General features: G+C 38.6%; 1 long non-coding RNA gene across 2 annotated transcripts in view; it reads left to right on the top strand.

Moving 5' to 3' along the window:
* LOC113600604 (uncharacterized) overlaps window positions 1–4,365 on the top strand; it is a 50,904-nt gene extending 46,539 nt beyond the window's left edge. For both annotated transcript variants that reach the window (XR_003421676.2, XR_003421675.2), the window contains exon 4: window positions 420–4,365. This is a non-coding gene — a long non-coding RNA (uncharacterized LOC113600604). The remainder of the gene's footprint in view (window positions 1–419) is intronic.
* The last annotated feature ends 13,898 nt before the right edge of the window (window positions 4,366–18,263 follow it).

Genomic DNA, 18,263 nt, shown 5'->3' with positions numbered 1-18,263 from the left:
TGGGGATTGCTGTCACTTAAAATGAATTTCTTGTACCTTACCTTCTCTTTCTCAGCCAAGATTTAGGCTGCAGGAAAGAGAGCAATAGTTTTAGAGGCAATATGATCATTTAAATGCCATCTCTAAGCTTTGGGTTATTCAGACAAATTATCCAGATTCTTGATTTTTTTTCTTTCATGTTGTATGTTTTATACCATTTTTGCCTCACAGACTAATATACTTGGTTTAAAGACTTCCGCAAAAGTGGGTGGTTACTGCAATTAAGTAGGGTAACAATTAATAACTATATGATTTTTGATCAGATTGGCTCTTTTCTCAAGTTCCCTCAGCCTCATCACTCATATCTTTTAAAGGATCTTTTTGTTGTTGTTGTTACCCAAAAGGTTTATTTTTCCTTCTCTGTGTTCTCTCTAATACAGAGTTCTGGCCAGCTGTGTTCTGGCCAGCTGTATGACCTTGGACAAGATACTGAACTTGGCTAAGTGGATTGTCCTCATCTATAAAACGAGGACAAACTTTGCTGTCTGCCAGAAGACTTCAAGGCTTGAATGAGGCAGCATCTGTGGAGCTCTTTGTGAACTGCAAAGCCACTTGTACTGTAAAGTATTAATGAACTGCCCATTCTACTCCCTAATGTATGTACTTTTACCGCTGGTTGTGATGTCGCACAATCCACTATCTCAGATAGGCTTCCATTATTTCTTTAATGCCCTGCACAGCCAAACATCTGTCCCTGGCTTCTTCGTGTCTTCCTGGAGGGCAGATCTCTTTAGTCTGCTCCTGGCTAAAGGCTATCGTCAGAGAAAGTACAACTTGCTTTTTCTGAAACCAAAGACATTTCAGCTTTGAATTCCTAGTCATTATGCTATTTATTGATTGTGCACATGTTTATTGTGCCTATTCTGTCAGACCCTGCTCTCAGCACTGAGATTTGGTCACCTGATGGATGTCTTCTGTTTGCCCCTGCAGATCTGGACTCCAGCCTTCTCCAGTCTGCTCTTTACCCCCAGAGGCTGATCTGTGGGGACTGCTGGCTCCCTTTAGTGTTCAGTTCCAGAAAGGGTCAGCAGGCAGTTTAAGGGATGGTTGGAGGGAGGGAGTTAAGGCATGTATTTTCCAGGCTCCCTTCTAAAGAGAGACCGTGGGCCAGCAGTACCCTTCCACTATAGGTCCTCTCTCTTGTTGTTGGTCCTCTCCAACAGCCTCTCATTCTCTGGGCTCCAGTGCCCTGTAGGCCGAGAAGTGACTCAGGCCCTGAGTGCTGCACTGCCCCTGTGCAACAGAAGTCATGCAGTAGTCCCTTGGTAAATGGTCTCTTATTAAACTTTCTCCAGCTACTCATCTGCTTCCTGCTGGGGCCCTGGTAGATTTAAGCAATAAACAAGATGTAGAAGACCTTGCTCTTTATGGGACTTACATCCTAGAGGCAAAGATAGATAATTAACAAACAACAATAAGCAAAATCATAATCATAATAAATAGTGATATTACCTTTGTGAAAAGAAAAGTTTATTTGATAGAAAGAATCTAGGGTGTTGGGCAAGGTACAACGTTAGACAGGGTAGCAGGAAAAACTTTTTAAAATTTTTTTCAATGTTTATTTTTGAGAGAGAGAGAGACAGAGAGAAAGAGAGAGAGACAGAGTGCAAGTAGGGGAGGGGCAGAGAGAGAGGGAGACACAGAATAGGAGGCAGGCTCCAGGCTCTGAGCTGTCAGCACAGAGCCTGATGCAGGGTGGACTGCGAGATCATGACCTGAGCTAAAGTCAGATGCTCAACCGACTGAGCCACCCAGGCGCCCCAGCAGGGGAAACTTTTCAGAGGAGGTAATATTTAATTTGAGATCATATTGACAAAGTGATGAGGGAGAATAAAGTGCAGGCAGAGGAAAAGCACTGGTACAAAGGTCCTGAGGTAGGAATGAGAACAAAGAACATAGAGAAGGCTGGGGTGGCTGGACATCATGAATTCAGAGTGTAAGGGTAGGAAATAAGGAAATCCTGAAAGTGACCAAGTGTCAAGGCACCCAGCCTAACAATGATAATATAGTAGTATAGGATATTTGGTTGGTAAGGTACATGCTCCAAGATGTTTTGTTACATATACCAGATATTTCTGCCTACCTACCTGGAGATTTCAGAAGGACAACAGATGAATAATAATTTCCCCTCACTGGAAAATACAAGTCTTATTTGTATCTCTGAATTATATTTTTCAAAAATTGCACTGTGTTTTTTACAGGTCAGGGTCAAACATTCTCCATCCCTCCTCTCCAGATTCTTTTTTAAAAAACATGCCTTGGGCTTCTGTCTCAGTCTGCCATTTTCCATCTCTGCGTGTCATCCACATGTCTAGACCTGGGAATGTTTTATGCCTTTTCAAAACTCTCTTCCAGAGAGCAAGCCAGTCATGCTTACAGCTCATTACTTCTCAGATCAAGCTTCCCTTGTGATTTTCCCCCTTAAAAAATGTAGAACCAGTGCCTCTGATACCATGTTTGGGAAGATCAGGCCCCTCACTGCAGGTGTCCGACTCTTGTAAAACTTTCTTATCTCACAACCCTACAAGCCTTGCGGCTGTCTTCACAGTGGTACTGGGAGCCTCCAACACAGCAGCTGAGTCTACAGTTGGACCGCCTACAATGCCCTGATGATCACAGATATGGTGAAGGGGAGCAAAATATACCACTTCAAGATAGGCCTTTTTGGCATATTGATTATTTTGAGCTGGTTATTTTTAAGAGACTGCAGACATGGGAGAAGCACTGAAAACTGAGCAGATGTTACCCTTTTGTAAGAGACATTTACATTTATAAGGGGAATCTTCATTTGTAAGACTGTCTTCCTCTCTGTTTGGGAAGAGAAGGATGACTAAATTTCCAGAAACTCTTATCAATGAAAAAGGCAAGGGCTTAAAACCTGATGACAACCTTACCCTGTTTACGTGCTTTTCCTAATAACTTCCAATAACTGCCCTCCTCCTCCCCAACATCTTTTTTGTTTGTTTGTTTGTTTGTTTGTTTGTTTTTAGCTGGAGATGTTATTTGAGGTGGTGGCTTAGGCCCTTCCAGGGGACTTACTCAGTTTTCCTGCGTTTTTCTTATGTGTACGGGAGAAATATATGTTATTAAACTTCTGGGGCTTTTTTTCCTGTTAATTTGTCTGTTATCACAGTGGGGTCTCAGCCAAGAACCTGCGAGGGTAGAGGGCACATTGTTTTTCTTCATATACAATGTAAAACACCTGTCTTTGAGAAAAATTTTTGAAGCAAATTCTTTAAAATTCCAACTTAAAAAAAATTTAAACTGAGACTATATCAAGGATAATTGAGTCTCTTTACATCGAGCATAAAAAGGGTAAGTGATGTTTGTGATTAATGAATCAGTACCCGGAGACTACACTTAATGTTTGATTAGTATATTTGACTCTTGGGTTTAATAGTACCTTCCAAGAAACAGAATTACATTGGGTCATTCAACATTTAGGAAGAGGAACTTGGTGAAACGCTAGAATTTCAAGATATAATAGTTTTCTGGGAATTTGCTCAATGTGGGGCTTGGTAAGTGGAAACCTTGGAACTTAAAATTCATTCCATATCTGGAGTTTTGGCTCTCTGTTGAAATGCTGTGGGCAGTAACACATGTGGAACATTCACAATCATGTCTAGACTAGAGAGAGAGGGAGAGGACTTGTGGATGAGGTAAATTGTTGGGTGACTGACATCCCATTTAAAAACTTGTATTTGTGATTTCTAATTCTGACTTCCGCATTACTATATGAAAACCACTAGATGGCAGGAGTGAACAACATAAAAAATACAACATGGCTTCTAACTGAAAAAACTAGTTTTATGTATCTCTTGCTTTCCCCACCTCCCCACTTTTCATAAGCTCTTGTCTTGTCTTGTTTTTTCATTTTTCCTCTTTCTGTCCCTCATTGTATTTGTGTTTCTAGTTATAATTTTAAATAACTGATCCTCAAGAATTACACAGCAGTTTGTAAAGAATCAGACCTGAAAACCAGTCAGCAGTGCTTGTAATTTGAATAATAAAGCAGAAATTATTTTCTCTAATTCAAGAGGTCTTGTATAACTGCTTTCTATTTGAGCTGAGGATAAAACTTCAGAGACTATTGAGACTCAGAAAGGCTCATGTTTCAGTCCTGTCCTCACAGAGGCATGTTGGGGTGGGGGGCGGCTTGTGTGTGCAGATAAGCAGGACTGAACCAGAGAGAATGAAAAAGCACAAAGACCTTTGGAGCTCTGTGTAAACCGATAAGCCATATTCTTTCTCAAGAGGCGATTTGATAATGATCAAGGTGCTGTGCTGAAGTTATTCCTAAAAACATCCAACACTCACCACCCCCCCCAACCTCTAAAAAAACAAACAAACCCACAACCCTACAACACAACTTGACTGCAGGCAGCATTTGAGAAAAGAGCTACCATGTTACTAATCCTTTCAAAGGAGGAGAAGTCATCAGTCAGAGTAACAGCCATGCAATTGAGCCCCATGTTTGAGAGGTATGATTTAGGCTCTCTGTCTCTCTGTTTCTTGGAGTCATTGTTCTCTGCTCAGTAAATCTTCCTTTCATTTTTAAAATTTATTTTTCTAGGGGCACCGGGTGGCTCAGTCAATTGAGCGTCCAACTTCGGCTTAGGTCACGATCTCATGGTTCATGAGTTTGAGCTCCACGTCCATTTCTCTGCTGACAGCTCAGAGCTTGGAGCCTGCTTCAAATTTTGCATCTCCCTCTCTCTCTCTGACCGTCCCTCCTCAAAAAATAAATAAACATTAAAAAAATAAATAGTACAATTTATTTTTCTATTCTCAAATCCTTCTTTTGAAGAGTAGGCCTCCAGTTTCAGGAGCTCAGAATTTGAATTTTGTTCCCCAATCCCTTAATAACTCAAAGTCAGGCTTCAGAGAGCTTCTCAGACATTAGTAGTACCTCCTGAGGGTGCTCCTTGAGCACAATTGGTATGTCAAGGATTTTTCAAAGTTTAGCTCTTGTATTTTTTCAGACTCTGGGAATTAAGGAATTGAGGAAGAGCCAACTCTTCCGTGGTGTCTAAATGGGTATCTGTCCAATCAGACAGGAGCCCCAAACATGGGGCAACAATAGAAACCAGTGTCCTGGGCAGTGAAAGCATTCTTCTGAGGCAGAACACAAGAGATAGAAGTTTATTGAATACATGGCAAAGGAGCAGTGAGCAGGACAGCAGAGGAGAGGCTGCAACAAGGCAGTGGGTGTGGGCTGGTTTTAAAGGGGCAAGATGAGGAGGTATGGCAGCATCCAGAATTCTCCCTTTTTGGTGTAAGTAACCCCACTGGTCAGTTAGGGCGTGTGGATATTTTGAGGTGGGTCGCCTGATGGGCCTGTCTTTAGTCAGGGGGTGACTGTGGGCTCTTTCTACATTCCATTGCTCAGGCTTGTTTGCCTAAAAGTGGCCTCTACATCTCCCTCCCTGTAGCCCACTCTCTCTCCTTGCATCCATCTTTCTGTCTCTCTGTCTGTGTCTCTGTCTTTTTGTTTCTGTTTCTCAGTCTCTCTCTCTCTCTCTCTCTCTCTCTTTCTCTCTCTCTCTCTCACACACACACACATGCACACTGTGCTTACAAACATATAAATAAGAGAAGGAAAATGCTTATTCCAGTTTGAAATTAAACCTGGCCAAACAAATGAGATTATGAAAATCCCCTCTGTGATTGTCAACATGCTGTCAACTCAGTTTTCCCTTGTAGACGTTAAATATCGGAACTTGACGGGAGGTTAAGAGAGAGGAATGGGTTATAAAATGAAGTAATTTCTGGGATCATTAAAACTCACTAAAGGAGCTATATTAGCTCCAGCAAAACTCAGAATTCAGGGTCTAATTGTTCATTCCAACTTTTCTACCTCTGAATTGCAAAGCAGCACATGCACAATTAATATGATTGCTTTATCCGTATCGACTAGTTCACACTCTGATACTGTCGCTTACGAGGTGTGGTTTCTTAGTCAAGGTGTTTAACACTCTGAACTAGTTTTCTCATTTGTAAGAGAAGATTGATAATATCTACCCCACAGTGTTTTTCTGAGAGTGAACTGAGATAACATGTGTAAAGTGTTACACTGCCAGTGTGTCTGGCTCACAGTAGGTGCTTAATGAATAGAAGTTATTAATTTTGGGGTAGTGATTAAGGAGTAGTGGAATATGGACAATAGAGTTAAACAGACCTTGCTTTAAGTGCTGTACACTCTTTTTTTTAAACGTTTATTTATTTTTGAGAGAGAGAGAGACAGAGTGTGAGCAGGGGAGGGACAGAAAGAGAGGGAGACACAGAATCTGAAGCAGGCTCTAGGCTCTGAGCTGTCAGCACAGGGCCCAACGCATGGCCCAAAACCATGAGCTATGAGATCATGACCTGAGCTGAAGTTGGATGCTCAACCGACTGAACCACCCAGGGGCCCCATAAATGCTGGATAGTCATAAAGGCTACATGACCTTGGGAGAGCTGTTCATTTTCACCTATAAAAGGGTGATAATATCATATTGTTTACTGAGTTACTGTGCCTGCCATGTGGTAATAATTCTGTAAATGGTAACTAGTATTACTGATGTTGCCTGTTCATTACTTAAAATATGTACTGAAACCAAACCATGTTATGTGTTTAGCACTATGTTGAGTCCTAAGAGAGAATATACGAAAGAATCATGTGATGGCACTTGCTTTCTAGAGGTTAACGGGTGGAATGGGTCACTTAATGTGACCATATGATAGTCAAATGTCAGTGGTAAGTGATATGGTGTATAATCAAGTGTGGTGGATTTTAGAAAAAGGAGAGAATTTGGGAGCTGCCATTGTAGGGGAGTCATAGAGGAATAGAGTCATAGTCAAGTCCTAGAGGGCTTTGAAGGATGAGTAAGATTTGCAGATGTGGGGACTGGGGTGGACAAATATAAAGTATATCAGATAGTGACACATAGTATGTGACACATAGAAAATAACAGAGAAGGGGCAGAGGGAGTGCTGTGGGGTGTTTTACAATTTCAAATAGTATAGACAGGGAAGGCCTCACTGAGAAGTCCTCAAGAGATGTTGCTAGCTGAGCAAAGGAGATGAGGGAGTGAGCCATGTGGATGGATATATGGGGAGATAGTACGCCGGGCTGAGGATACTTTGGGTGCAAAGGTCCTAAAGCAGATACAGGCTTGAGATATTGGAGAACTAGCCAGGAGACCAGTGTGGCTGGAGTGGAGTAGGCAGTGGGGAGAAAGTCAAAGGAGATGAGGTTGGAGAGGTAGCACTGTGGGGTTGATGGTTGAAGAGAGTGAACAGATCATGCAGGGCCTTGTGTGCCATTTTAGAGACTTTGGCTTCACTTTGAATGGCATGAAGCATCATCAAAGGATTTGAGCAGAGGGAGGGCAAAATCTGAATTCTGTTTGTAAAGGATTATCTGCCTGCTGTTTTGAGAAATAGGCTCTAGGGAAGTGGGGAAGCGCTTCTATGGAAGCGGGGAAATCATTTAGGAGAAATTTGCAACAATACAGGTGAGAGATGATATCATCTCTTGATATCTTTTGAACCAAAATATCAGATGTGACAAGTGATTGGATTCTGTAATTCTGGATATGTTTTGAACTAGCAGAAAGAATCACACAGAAACAATGATCTCATGAGGTACCCTTTGAGCCTTTTGATTTAGATTTATTACAGCTTAGAGATGAGGAGGGACATTGTAGGCTTTAAAATTCTTACCTTTACTTCTACAACACTGTTCTGATTTGAGTCCTCTCTCTCACCCTCCATTCTGTCTCCTTCATTATATGTCCATCCCCTATCTTTCCATCCATCAATCTATTAATCTCTCTACCCACTATGTGCTAATTTTAGGAACTGATCCTGATGATTGGCAGATGAATATGGCTCCTGATCCAGCCCTTCAAATGCTTATAGTCTAATAATGGAGACAGGCAGGGAAACAAAAAATACAAAAAGGAAAACAGTCTGACAGGAACTGTGTTGGAAAGACTGAAGACATGATAGAGTACAAGATGTTTATCACTTATCTGCATGTCAAAGAAATCTTCATAGTTGAGATTTTCCCCTGTTCCCTTAAATGTGAGTATTCACTGAAGTTCTGTGAACTTGGGAGAATAAGAGAATAAGAGAAGATTTCCTAGTGTAAGAGAAAAGTCGATTCTTAGGGCTCTTTTTTTCTTTATTTTGGAGTTCGGATTTATTGAAATCAGAAAACTTTGAGACCAGATGCTTGTAGTTCTCCAGTGTCATATTCTTGTACAAGTTCTCTGCAAGTTCCTCCGTCTTGAATGAAGTCCCAGGCACATCTTAGAAGTTTGGTGTGATGGGGGCACCTGGGTGGCTTAGTCGGTTAAGTGTCTGACTTTGGCTCAGGTCATGATCTCACAGTTTGTGAGTTCAAGCCCTGCATCCAGCTTTCTGCTGTCAGCACAGAGCCTGCTTTGGATCCTCTGTCCCATCTCTCTCCACCCCTCCCCTGCTTGTTCACGCTCAAATAAATACATAAATAAATAACTTAAAAAAAAACATTAAAAAAAAGAAGTTTGGTGTGATGAAGCCTGAAGGGATTCCTACTTTCATTGTGCTTCTTGGGGAGGTAAGAGTCCTGGGAATGTACATTCCACACAAATGGTGATTGGTGTTGATGGGAGTGTGTATGAATGACCTCTTACAGGACTGTGTATATTGCTCATATTTTCCAGCTTTTAGTCTGCCTTATGAACTTACCTTATCACCTCTAGTAGAACGGGCATGCATGAGTTGGGTTTCACTTACTTCAAAACCCCATTTTTTCAGGGTTATTGTGATATTATATGAGGTCCCCTTTGCCAAGAACTTAGCACAGTCCCTGGTCCACAGTAGGCACTCAATGTGATATTGCCCATCTGTCTCCTAGGTTTTTGCTCCCCCACTGTTGTAATCTTCTTGAGGAAAAGAATTGGGCCTGACATCCTTTTAATCACTTAGCTCAGAATAAGGTGCTTCTAGCTCACTAACTAAACATAAAATCCTTTATCTTTTGGAAAACCGAATTGAAATCCAAACATGCTGGTTCTCACATTTGCTGTTCATTAGAATTATCCAAGAAAGTTTGTAAAACATACAAATTTATGGGGGCTACACTGAAGATATTCAGTAGGTCTGGGGTAGAACCCATAAATTTTCATTTTTAATAAGCATTCTAGGTGACTGTTATAGGTAGTCTGAAACAACACCCAAAAATATGACATGATTTGCCTAAGTGCACCTAACACACCCAAAAGTCAAACCTAAGTCTGGCTTTATTTGAACATTAGGGAGATTTGATTGAAGTATCAGTAAGTAATGATGCTGACTAGATGGATGTTCTTCTCTTATCTATTGAAACTTCATACACCTGGGAGGTGTTTTGTTGTTGTTGTTGTTGTTTTTCTGGTTACTCAAATCTTAGCTAAGACACCTCATGTCTTAGATACATTTGGCTCTTTGAGTAGGGTTTGTGTGACCAATATCAGCTGATAAGTCAATTTTCAAAATGAACAAACCCTTTGCACTGTTGGTGGGAATATAAATTGATTCAGACACGATGGAAAACACTGTGGAGGTTCCTAAAAAAAGTTAAAAATAGAACTATCATAAAATCCAGCAATTACACTTCTTGTTATATATCTGAAGGAAATGAAATCATTTTCTTAAAGAGATATCAGTGATCCCATGTTCATTGCAGCATTATTCATAATAGTCAAGATATGAAACAACCTGAATGTCCACTAATGGATGAATGGATAAAGGAAGATAGTGTGTGTGTGTGTGTGTGTGTGTGTGTGTGTGTACACACAATGGACTATTATTCAGCTATTCAAAAGAAAGAAATCCTTCTTTTTTGTGTGTGTGACAACATGGATGGATCTTGAGGACATTAAGCTAAGTGAAATAAACCAGACAGAGAAAGACAAGTACTTTATGATCTCATATGTGCAATTTAAGAAAGGGGAGCTCACAGAAACAGAGAGTAGGGGAGCCTGGGTGGCTCAGTCGGTTAAGCATCTGGCTTCAGCTCAGGTCATGATCTTGTGGTTCGTGAGTTCAAGCCCTGTGTCGGGCTCTGTGCTGACAGCTCAAAGCCTGGAACCTGCTTCAGATTCTGTGTCTCCTCCTCTCTCTCTGCCCCTCCCCTGCTCATGCTCTGTCTCTCTCTATCTCTCAAGAATAAATAAAATTAAAAAAAAAAAGAAAGAAACAGAGAGTAGAATGGTGGTTAAAAGGGGCTGACAATAGAAGAAATGGGGAGATGCTGGTCAAAGAGTACAAACTTATAAGGTGAATAAGTTTTGAGGGTGTGATATATGGCATTATGATTATCATTAATAATACTATATTATATATTTACAAGTTGCTAAGAGATAAATCTTAAATGTTCTCATCACAAAAAAGAAATGATAATTATGTGACATGATGAAGATGTTAGCTAACGCTGTGGTGGTAATCATTTTGCAATATATGAGTATATCAAATCAATTCTTTGTAAACCTTAAGCTCACACAATGTTACATATCAATTATATCTCAATAAAGCTGGAGAAAAAAGAAAATGAACAGAATCACTTAAAGATCTCAACATATCCCTTTTGATTTCTACATTTTTAGAGCTTTGATATAGAGTACAAGTTTTATTTTGAAAAGGAAGTATATTGGCACAATGTTTTTTATTTGAGATGTTAATTGTTCAAATAAATATCTGTCTATGGAGCTCCATCAAGCAGACAGAAGTGATTTTGTTTTCTTTTTTTTTTTTTTTTGCCTCTTGTCAACAGTAATGACAATTCTTAGAAGATGAAGAGACTGGAACAGATTTTTATTATTTCAAAATGAAAACAAAACCTGCACAATTAGTAAAAAGTAAATGGGGAAAGGGAGACCAGAAACTTGGCTAGGTGAGTAATGTGTCTTGAATGAGTTTTGGACTTCATTTACCACAGGATGAGGAAACTATGCTAGGTTTCTTTGCGAGATTTAACTTGATTAAAACAATATTGGAGAAGATGGATTCAGCGCTAGTATATAGTACTGAGGGCAGAAGAACTCCAGGCTCCTAATTAGAGGACAGTTGCAGTAATCTAATTGAGAGGTATTGGGGGATAGACGAGAATGAAAGCTGACATTTCTGGCTCTCAGGTCATAACCAAACAAAATAAAATCAGAAAGGAACTCTTTAAAGTAATAGAAGAACAAAGCTTGCACGCATTAATTCCCATTTATTCCTTGAGACTTTTTTTGAATGCTTACCATGTGCTACACCCTGTGTTTACCCAAGGTTTGAGAGATGAATGAGATGGTATTTTTGCCTCCAAGGAGCTCATGGTCTACGAAGGGAGACAAAATATAACCCAGTAGTTACATAAATTTAGAGGATTGTTTTTCTTCTAATAGTGATATAGTTTTCTCTATAATCCTCATTTTCCCTTCGGGTTTTTGCTTAATAATGTTCAGTTAGACTGACCAGGATTAAGGTAAAGTCTGTGATGTGCCATCTGTGGAAAGGAGTCAGCCTCTAGTTGATTTAGGGGTGTTTTTTAGATCCTGTATACTGCCTCAGGCTCCTTGGCTGCTGTTTAGCTAAGGATAAAAGAACTCAGACAGCTGAGGATAAAAGAAGGGGAAGAGAGAGGGGGAAAGCATCAAACACTGCAGACACACCCAACTGGCTGACTTCCAAAACATCCTCAGGTTTCCTCAGCTTTGATGAAGTGTTAAGATCTTGTTTTCATGGACTGAAAGTCTTTCAAATGGGTGATAGATCTTCTTGCCAGGAGTAAAAAAAAGAGAATAGAATGAGCCCTCTCAGTCTGCTACTGCCATCATTTGACTTTATTTGAAGAGCAATCAACTGATGAAGAGGACTCAGACTTCTAAAAAGAAGGGAAGTAGTACTGAGAACACTGGCCAAGTAAAATGATTTAGCAGGTGGAAAACAGTTTAAAAGTGCAATTTCCACCCCTTTCTTCCTGATAGTAGATGATGACACAGACACCAACAGTATCTCGGAATGTAAATGAAATCCTCTGGGGATTTCTTGCTGGCTTGCTCAGTGGCACAAGATGGAACCCGGTGTTGCATTGGCTGCGATGCGCTGAAGCGCCTAAGAAGGGCGTAGATGAGTGCCAGGCACACAGTACGTGCTCAGTTGACTCTTACGGAAGGCTGCAGTGTGTCTTCATCATTTCCATCCCGTTAGGCTCTCTTCTCAACCACTGTAGATTGCAGATAAACAAAAGGTGACAGTTAGAAGGAAAAAGACATTGTATTGAAAATAAAGCAAAACTGATCAAGTGCAGTTTTAGGGGTTTTAAATGCAACTGGAAAAAATAAGTCATATGATATGTGTGTGTGTGTTTGCGTGTGTGTGTGTGTGTGTGTGTGTGTGTGTGTGTGTGTATAAACTACAAAATGGAGACAGACTGTGGTGGCGCTAATGCTGTGCCAGCCTTTGTAAGCAACCCCAAACCTAAGCCTATGTATAAATGCCTTGGGGTTATAAAATCAAAAAGCTATGACCATCAGTCACAAACAGCGAACTAGCCTTTAAACTCTAACCAATCAAATAATTTCCTTTCTTTGTTTTCTCATCTTTTCTATGTAAATTTTTCCCCCAACTTTTGTTAGTGGAGTGCTCCTTACCACTTCCGGTTTGGTATTACCCCATTCCAGTAGATTCTTGCTCAAATTAACTCTTAACATTTTTAATATGCCTCAGTTTATCTTTTAACTATGAATACAAAGCATAAACTATTATATATATATTGTGTAGTTTATATTTTGTATATATAAAGTTGCTCCTTCTGTGAAAACATTTTAGACTGAAAAAAATACTGAGTCACCTTTCTCTAAATTCAAGTGCAGTCTCTGTGTGTCTGCATAATAGTCCCTGGACAAGATCAATTTTATAAATTAAATAGATTCACCTCCTTTTTTTCCCATTTTGCTATTTGATCAAACACTAGAAAAATTAGTGGATTAAATTTAGACTTTTATGTGTTAACTCAAGTACAAATCTTACTGCTTTTTTTTTTTTAAATAACAGACTACTGTCTCCAAATTAGGTGACCTTTCTAATTGTTAATATTTACTTATGGGGTCTTAATTCCTTAGACATATTTTTAAGCTCAGACTTCTTTCAGTTTGATCTTTCAAGTAAAAAAAAAACCCTACACATTAATAAAAAAGAGGATATAAGATAATAAGGCTAAAAATGATCTTCAGATTTTTTTTTTATCTCAGTTTCATTTATCCAAAGTGGGTGTGCAGGTTATATAGCTCTTCATCAGAGTGCAAGATATTTTGACTCTCTAATTATAATTACAAATTATAATTAAAACTGAAGTCATTATTCTTACTTCCAAAAAGAAAAACAAGGACATTTAATGGCATCTGCCTTATAGGGGCTCTTTCATACCTGGGATGGAACTCCCAGGGCCAGAACAGCTAATTATTTCTGCAGTGATTACACCAAACATATGAACTTCAAATAGATTTCAGTATTTGCATTCTCCTCAACTTTTAATAGACAAGCAATACTGAAGGAGTACGTTTAAAAGAGGCAAATTCCAATACTCCATCCACACAGATTCTGGTTTTGTAGCTTTGAGGTGAAGTTCTGGAGGCCTACATTTTTCTCTGCTGTTTCTTGGGATAGTCACACTTTGAGAAACACCCTGGGCTTTCAAACCTGCTCCAATGGCAAATCTTAGTCAAATGCCCACTGTTATCTTCCTGCCACTCATAAATTTCATTCCCCTCTGTACAAATAAAAGCTCCAGCAAATTATACTCTTGTTCAAAAATAAAGTGATTGATTTTTATGGTTTTCATATCGTTATGTAATTCTTCGTGAATTTAGGAACAGCCTCAATGACTTTAATTTCTTGGTTTAAAATTTGCATATGAGTGAAAGAATTACTCATGGATTATTCAACATTTAGATGAAATGTGAAATAATCACCTGCCATTCACAGACCTGACCACAGTGTTTTAGAAATGGAGGAAGAATCTATAATGTTTCTTCAGGAAAAGAGTTTCTGGAATAATTTAGAATTTATGTTAGGCCATTTTAGGTTATTCAAAACTGTTGCTCATTTATTAAAATTAGTAATGTGTCTTCATTATTTTTTGGTCTTTCAAAAGTCAGCTTTAGCCTCACTTGAGTTAAGTTGAAAATCGCAAGGGAAATTTTGAAAGGAGTTTTTTTTCTTTTTGGTGGGGGGTGGACTTTGGCCAAAGAACAGATGAGGTACTTGTAGTTGAAATGAGTGACACCTGCAGTATTTTATAATTTGAGAGAGTTACAAATATGAGCTCCCTCAAATTTTGGGTGGAAGTATCTACCTGATTTCTAGAATATTCTGGACTGGCATTGTCCAAATGAACTTTGTGCAGTGACAAAACTATTCTATATCTGTACTGCCCAATATGGTAGCCACTAACCATGTGTGCACTTGAAATGTGGCTAATGCAATATAGGCTGAATTTTAAATTTTTTACTTGTATTAAATTTTAGTAATTTAAATTAAAATAGGCACATGTGACTAGTGGCTACCAACTTGAACAGCACAGGTCTACATAATATATTCAGAATTCATCTATAGCCATATATTTATAACTTACATATACTGAGCCTATACAAAATTCAAAGTCCTTTAAAAAATTCTTGTTTCTTTAAAACATGATAACTGAACAGTGGCCTATGAAATTAACCATTCAAGAAAAAGGCACTCAACTTTTAGGCCTTTATTTTCCTCAGTGGAGTAAAGAGGAGTGTGGTCTGAAAAGGTTTCTCCAACTTCAACAGTTTACGATTTATGTTTAGGTTGTTTCTAGATACTTAGTGAGGAACACAGAGAAATCAAGAATACATTTTTCTTGGCTTGCTGCTGTTATCTCTGTAGATTTTTCTTTTTGTGGGCTTTTTCACTCTCATGATTTCAGTTACCATCTCAGCTTTAAATCTCTGCATATGACCTCTTACACATACTCTTGTGCTACAATTACAATGATTTAAGGTTATCTCTTTTTGGATGTTCTACTCAAATTCAGCCTAAACATATACATTATGTGCTGAATTGGGAACCCTCCTCCCCATTTATGTGTCAAAATCCTAACCCCAGTACCTAAGAATGTAACCATATTTGGACATAGGGTCTTTAAGAAGGTAACTATGTTAGAATGTGGCCATTAGGGTGAGTCCTAATCGAATATACCTTGTGTCTTCATAAGAAATGGAGATTAGGACATAGATACACACAGAGGGAAGACCATGCAAAGACAGAAGGAGAAGTTGGCCATCTGTGAGCTAGAGAAGCCCAGAAGAAACCAGTCTTGCTGACATCTTGGTCATCTAGCCTCCAGAACTCTGAGAAAATAAATGTCTGTTGTTCAAGCTGTCCAGTCTGTGGGACTTTATTACGGCAGTTCTAGCAAACTAATATCCAAAACACATTATCCAAAACTTCTTTATTTTCTTAAATAAATTTTTAAATTTATTTTTTTATTATCGAGAGAGAGAACACAAGCTGGGAGAGGCAGAGAGAGCGGGAGACACAGAGTCTGAAGTAGGCTTCAGGCTCTGAGCTGTCAGCACAGAGCCTGATGCAGGGCTCGAACCCACAGACCGTGAGATCATGACCTGAGCCAAAGTCAGACACTTAACCAACTGAGCCACGCAAGCACCCCAACTTCTTTATTTATTTTTTCTTAAAGACTACAAACATTTTTATCCAGTCCACATTAAGGAAATAAACAAACAAATATTTGAATAATGTGTTACAGTGTTTAAAGCTTTGGAACACTGGTGTTTCTATTACTTTTTTCTTACCTCCTATTTTTGACAACTCTTGTTTTTCCTTACTCTGCTGCCAATATTCCACTTTCTTAGGATCTCTATATCTCCTCCTTTTATGCTTGTTCTAATTCTAGTTAACTTTTAAGACCTGGACCAGGTGGTCTTTAAATTCAGGGTGAGCTACCGCTGTTCTCAACTTCCATTGCATTTCACATAGCTCTTCATTTGTCTTATTTACTTGAGTACAGGGTCCCTGTCATATTGATTAAAAAAAATTTCCAGTGGGAGCTCCTGATATTTAATGGGCACTCCAGAAACATATTTTGAAATAAACATGCAAAATAGTCTCGATTCTTTAGATCCTAAGTTCCTTGATAGTTATTCTTTCTCATGTGCTTTGGATATGCAGTGTTCATTGAGTATTTACTATATGCAAGACACTGTAATTGTTAGCCTTTCACTTCATTTGGGCTCTATGCAAAACTTTATTCTAGGTGTGTTTTCGTTTTGCTAGATTGCTTAGTCAGGTAACCATTCAAGCATAAGAAGTGTCTGCTTGATTGTGCCATGTTATTTAATACTGATTTGAAGTGAACTACTTGTAGAAAAAGTGGATAACTGTGATAGTTTGATTTGTAGTGAAATAATATACTCTTAAATGTATCTTTGCTCTTAAATTCATCTATGCTTTTAAGTGTATCTTTCCTCTGCCTATCCATTCTTGGAAGACATACAGCAGTTGATTAAATTCAAAGAAGTCCTAAATCACTATGGAAAATCAGAAATTCATACCACTTTCAGTCAGGCTGAGTTTATTGATGCTGGTTTTTATTTTAACCACAAATGACCATTTTGGCCCTATCATACATACATGAGTTCTCTGAGCTAAATGTTGTGGGAAATTTAATAGAAGAAATATTGAAAGATGTATGCACTAGTGGTCTCCTTTTATTTCATAATACAGTTTTTTTTTCTTATTTTTCTTGTATACATTTCTGAAAAGAAGAGTTCAAAGTGGGAATGAAGGCAAGCCTGAGAAGTAATGGTCCCTCAGTCTATAGCTTCTGTAAATTGAAAGGCATATGGGAATTTCCCAAGGAAATAAGATGAAAGAAAATATGAAGCAATAAAAAAGAAGAGCTAAAGTTCATATTTCTGTTCGGTTTACATAGGACATAAGACAATACACATGATCTGTTTGAAATTTTGTTGATTTGGCATATAATTTCAAAAAATCATGAGGTATATCTGTGCCTAACTAAATCCTCTGCATTCTCCCTCAACAGAGGGAGCAGCAGATTCCTGATGGATTCAATATTAGAATCAGGGCCAGAGTAGGGAACTAGTTGAGTTTATTATCCATTTCTGTCTTTACTACACAGCATCATCAAGACGTAAGAGCCTTATGAGGTCTTCCAGTTCAGTTCTCTTAACAGATGAGAGAAGTGAGGCCCAAAAGAGTTAAGATCTGGGACAAAATCAGATGTTTTCTAATTCACCCATGTGTCATTTTCACCATTTAGAGAATGTGAACGATTCACACTCATTTGAACTGAGCTACTGTTGTATGAAAAATGGACAACTGTGGTTTCTAAATATCTAAGTACAGATTGAGGCAGTTTTAATTTTCACACATATCCAGAGAGAAATGTCAGGCAATTTGATCTTATGATATAAAGGTTGTTCATCATTAACCTGGTTGAACACCAGAAAAGGAAATTTTGATGAATAAAATAAAGCAACTGACACCCAAGTTTCAGAAGCTTAGATAATTTAAATGAAGATGAACTTTCTCTTTTTTTTCTGATGACATTTACTGACTGGAAAGTCTGTATTGTTATCAGGAGGATTAATGCAAAATGGCATTGCATTGTTAAAGGTACTGTTTTTTTCATGTGATTCATAACTGAAAAAAAATCAGTTCGATATTACAAATGTATAAATTGCTGAATGTCCAATTATCTCAGCAAATAAACTACTTCCTGGAGGAAAGCTTTCTTTCCTTTTCTTAACTGCTATTATAAAAACAAAAAAATTGCAGTTTTTAAATTATGGAAAAACACGCCCATAAAATTATTCTGTCCTAGCACAACTATCATTATTTTGTGTAGTCCCTTGTATTGTTTTAAGTGGCATTTTTAAAAAAAATTTTTAGTGTTTATTTATTTTTGAGAGAGAGAAAGAGAGAGAGAGAGCATAAGTGGGGGAGGAGCAGAGAGAGGGAAGGAGACACAGAATCCTAAACAGGCTCCAGGCTCTGAGTTGTCAGCACTGAGCCTGATGCTGGGCTTGAACTTGGAAATGGTGATATTATGACCTGAGCTGAAGTCAGACGCCCAACTGACTGAGCCACCCAGGCGCCCCTTAAGTGGCATTGTTTAAAAAACAATCTTAATTTTGGTCCTCAGTGGCAGAGATTTGAGT

The sequence above is a fragment of the Acinonyx jubatus genome, chromosome F2 (genome assembly GCF_027475565.1).
Source record: "Acinonyx jubatus isolate Ajub_Pintada_27869175 chromosome F2, VMU_Ajub_asm_v1.0, whole genome shotgun sequence".
Classification (NCBI taxonomy): Eukaryota; Metazoa; Chordata; class Mammalia; order Carnivora; family Felidae; genus Acinonyx; species Acinonyx jubatus.
Note: the sequence above shows the minus strand (reverse complement) of the source record. Positions and strands in the feature narration are given on the sequence as shown.